We start from the raw sequence: 5,215 nt of genomic DNA on the forward strand, positions 1-5,215 counted from the left end.
TTGAAAAAAAATTTCTTTCGGTATTCATTAGGATTGCGCGGTACACGTTGCTTGAAAAATTTTTTCATCGTAAGATCTCAAAACTAGAAACTTCAAGCTTTAAAATGCTTTTTTTAAAACTCCAATACGACCATTTTTGAAGGAAATACAGCCACTTGAAAAACGTTAAAAAATTTGCAATTTTTTTTTTATCCTTTAATTTTTTCCACTAGTGTATTTTGAAACTTAAAATAATTGATAAGGTGTTGAATATCGAAATTGAATTAAATTAAATTTAACATAATGTGACGTAGTTACAATGTAAATCGATTGGTACACAGATATGTAACAATAAAATTATAACGAGGGAGTGTAAATGAAGCTTAATCGTGGATCTCATAAAGGGTTGCAGTTGAAGAGGGGAAGAAAATATAAAAGAATTCGATAGGGACCTGGTATGGGTATTGGGAGTGCGGCAGGTAAACGGGAATGTATGAATTCAGGGGGGCAGTTCTCGCGTGCGAACGGATTTCGTCACGGTCAAAGAAATCCGGGCCTATTGTGAAGATTCCCCGGGGAAGAGAAGTCGTGAGTTGATCAAATTGTGAAAACAACGACTCTAAGGTTCCATGGTTGCCGTAATTAAAATAAAACCGGGGACGTGGTGCCGGTATTTTGTCGACAATTTCACAAAGGGAGGAATCAGATGAGGTGGAGGGTGCGGGGGAGGGAGGATCCTCTATAATTTGCACCTCGTCATCATTGGAGGAAGGAGTGGAAGATGGCGAGTTTTCAAACTGTTGTTCGTTTCGTAAACGAGCGTGGGGAGATGGGGGAGAAAGAGGATTTCCATAGGAATCATAGATGGAGATTGCTGGAGATCCGGGAATTAATAGATTTTCATAAGAAGAAGGTTTAACCAATCTCCTATGTCGGAAAAATTATAAGGAGGAGAAGACCCGGGAGAAGAAGAACGAATTGGAAGCGAAGGGTTAGAATGCGGAGGGGTATCAGGAAAGATTCTCTGCGTTGGAGCAGAGGAGGAAGGAGAGGGCGATGGGGAAACTTGAGGTGAAGGTAACTTTTCTGGGGATGGAGATCGGGAATTAGAATTTGCGCGAATCAGGCCCGCGTGTTCCGCATCTTGGAGGATCCGGCGCCACTCCTCAAAGGTTTGGTCGAGCAATTGCCGCGCATTTCTCCGGGCTTGCTGGCGGGATCGCCTAGGTTGATCTGCGAAACAGTTAAGCGAGTGAACTCTCGGTTGTTCACTATAAAGAGTATAAGATAGTACCGAAACCGAGAAGGGGACGCGAAGTGGCAACGAAAGATTTTATGACTTACTGATTTGAAAACTGGTGTCTAGCTGGGGTTGCAGTTCCAAAGGCCGCTTGGCTGTTCAAGTTGTCTGCCCAAGGGTCAATCGGCGGTGTCAGGCGGTCACTTCAACTTAAACGCGCACTGACTCTAAAAAGATGACTGATTTCTGACGGACGTCAGAGCGATTGAATAAACTCAGGATTAAAAATGTCAAGTTCGGGAATGTCTCGGCTTATATAAGGAAACTCATGGGTGGTGGCAATTTGAGGAAAAAATGAATTTGGTTGGGAGATTCGATTTGGGATCACTCCGCCCGTTTTACAGTTATCAATTCTTAAAGCTACCCATTGGTGAGCCACCTCAGATGCGTTGCCGAATTTTAGGTTAGATCGCACCTTGTTATTGGTGGGTCCCTGATATGATTCTTATTTGGTAGGTTGTTTATTGGTAGTTGTATTTATCGGGCCAAATTCATTTGATCCGACCGCGGCAAAATCAATGTTTATTCCGAACGTGAGATCTTGAATTTTTCGCTGGGCTATCTTGTCCTTTGATAGGATTTTATGACTCAACATGTGGGCTGTTTATTTAATAATATTATTCTATTCTATGGAATTTGGAGTTTTCCTTTCGGTTTTGTCATGAATTTAGCCCAAACATTCTGTTAGTCTTTTTTTTAAAAGGTACGTTTCGAACTTAGGTTTTTGTCGCGAGTAGATTATGTAATGTGAGATACAACTTATTTGTTTTTTGGTAATAAAGATCCCTCACATTCGGTTCCATACTGTTTGCTTAAAGCGAATTCTTCCCAAGGAAACCGACAACGGTCAATTTCGTTGGGTCGAGGTATTTTGTTGATTAATAGCCGTTATTATATTTAAGAATTTACCTTATCTTGTGTTCACAAAACAAAGAAATCGTGGAGTCCACCGGACGTAACAATTATATATGAATATCTAAAGATTACATAAATGTGATATCATTATCTGAAATTATGTGCATGCAAATAGTATTATTAATTCTACAATGTTTTATACTTCTTTGTAATATATTAAAATATAGTACGAAATATTATAGGCAAAATGACTAACATTTAACTCTAGGCTTTCGAATTCAAAATTTAACGAAATATAATGTGATAAAGTTTAATTAAAGATTGAATTCTATTACATAGTGCAATTATGAATATTATAGAGAGTATCGTATTAAGAGAATATAATATTACAGTAAAAGGAAAGTGCAATATTGGTCAATAATAATAACTCAAGGTATATGGTGTATAACATGACACAGTAAATAAGGTGGAATGAAATATCAATAATTAATAGTAATAAGGAAGTCGATGATAATAAAGAATGGCACGGAATATATATATATATATATATATATATATATATACTGTCACGTGCTCCCGCGAGTTAAGTAACTCACCTGAGCACGGATCAAACAAGGAGGTGGGAATCGCGCACGATTCCCAGGAGGGAAGGTGACAGCCCTCCGGAAGGTGTCCTTCCTGCGACCGACGAGGAGCGGCGACGCGAAATTTGGGCGCCAGACGGGCTCGGCGGCACGTCACTCGCGAAACGCGAATTTCCCGCGATAATGCGACAGCAGAAAGCGATCGTTCACAGCGCTAGCCGAAATTCACCACCGGACGCCGCTCCCGAAGTCGATCACACGAAGGCCGGCCGGCTCTACCTAACGGCAGAGGGGCAGGGCGAGACCGAAGGGCGAAGGGATGGCGCGGGGCGGGCGAAAGAATTTGTACTCCAACCGATTAATAATAAGAAATTAATAACAGATTTATTGGCCGTTCGGAGCGGCAATAAGAAACGGTGAAAAGAAAACGAAAAGAAAAGTAACACAGTGTAATAAGACGAATACGGGCGCGACGCGACGGGTACAACGCTAGTAGGCGCGAATAATCCGGCGGCACGACGAATTCCCGCGTACAAAAGAAAGAGACAAGCAATAGACTGGAAATTCGGCCGGAAACGAGAAGAAACGCATTAAAAATTAGTCGGCGCGATGATACAATAACGGACGGGGCTCGGTACGACGCGAGTACCGAGGTCTATCGACCACAATTATTTACGCGAAAATCGATCGTGAATCTGCGCGCCCGAGACTTGTACGAAACGAAGTCGACCCATAATTGACACACACCGATAGGCAAGGCAATCACGCGCAAGGTCACGCGACAGCGCGACGCGCGGCCTCGTGATTCCGCGCACTCACTCACACTTACGCTAACGCTCGCGCGCTCGGGCGCGAGGGCTTTGCGGCGAACTCGCGACGACGATCTCCGGGTGGCTCGACACGCGAATCGCGACACTCCCGATCGCTCACGGCCGATTCTATGAGAATCCTCGCACTTGAGGATGAACGCCGATACACCAAACCAAAGAGTACTACGCGGTACGCGTCGCCGAAGGGGCGCACGCGACGTGACTCTGACACGAAAAATGGCGTTCCCGTCCGCAGAGTGCGAACAAGATTCTCAGCCCGTGGCTTTACACGAAAAAGAGGGTCACCTCACCGATCCTCGTCTCAGCTTCCTCGGTAGCAGGACCGGCAGCTCGTTGCCTCTCGCTCGCTCTCTCTATCTCTCTCGGTCGCTCGCTTTCGATCGCACGCTGGATCGACCGCACGCTCCGTTCGCTCGCACGCAAAAGCGATGTCGATCGCGCTCAATCGCGGATCGATGCCTGCACCCCCAGCCCGGGGGTGCGCAATACAGCGGCGCAGTTGGCCGCGACCAATCGCGGCGCCGTGTGGGGTCCCGCCGTGGCACGGGCGCGATCAGGTGATTCTTCAGATGGGCGCCTCGCGCCCGCGCGAGGTCGCCCCATATCCGGGACTTGGCGGCGTGGAATCAGCTGGGCGCGTCCCTCGCCCTTGAATCCCGGGACGAGTTGGCTCTCTCGCCCCGGCAGCTCTCGGCGACGTCCCCGGGCCCTGGGGAAATCGCCGGCCGTATCGCCCGTCGCGGGCCTCAGCCACCGTGCTCGCCGTCCCGGTCGCGCCCCTGGCGGCTTGAGTATCCTTGCGCGCTCTCGCGCGCTCGATCACCCGCTCGCCGCGTGCCCGGTGCGTGTCCCCTTTGCTCCGGCGCCAGTTCGCCCGCACTCCAACTCCTTCTCGCTGTCGAGGGCCTTGATTCTTCTCTGCCGAGGCTCTGTTGGTCCGGTGAGGTGCCGTGGTACATATAAGAGGTTCCAAATAAAATTAATAAAAGATACGCGATACAAATTCGGGCCTCCCGGAGATCTCGGTCTCGCTTTACACAACGCGGCTGTCGGTCCGGCAAAAAGGGGCGCGAACCCGCGCCTTGTGACGGCGGCGGGACGCTGCTCCGCTGCAGCGGACTGCGGCGTCACAATATACACACACGCACGCACGCACGCACGCACGCACGCACGCACGCACGCACATATTTTCACACGTGTACACATACGCACAGCGTATTCCGATCGAAACTCTGAGTAACACATAAACAGCACCAGCAATCTCTCTTTCTCATTCCCTCTCTCCCTTTCCCCTTCTTATCCACCTCTTTCTTCCTCTCTCTCTCTCATGTATTTGATTTTTAATATTTTATAATATTAAATATATTAAATAAAAAAAAACAAATTTTAGAGAGATCGTTGGATTCATTGATGAAATAGAGGGTCCAAAGATAGTTGGAAATGCCCAACAGTACCAATTATTAAAATTTATTTTGAACAATAACAATCAGCACCGTAAACAAATTGTCGTTTGGAATTACGAAATGGATCGTATAAAAATAACAAAATTTTTCGTAATTAACCCTAGACTACCACACTATATTTGACATCGAAATCTACCACATTGGGTAAATAGCAGTACCAAGTAAAATGACATGACTTATAATGGAAGGTTGTAGATGGTATTT

This window comes from Wasmannia auropunctata, unplaced genomic scaffold, assembly GCF_000956235.1.
Source record: "Wasmannia auropunctata unplaced genomic scaffold, wasmannia.A_1.0 LD336053.1, whole genome shotgun sequence".
Classification (NCBI taxonomy): Eukaryota; Metazoa; Arthropoda; class Insecta; order Hymenoptera; family Formicidae; genus Wasmannia; species Wasmannia auropunctata.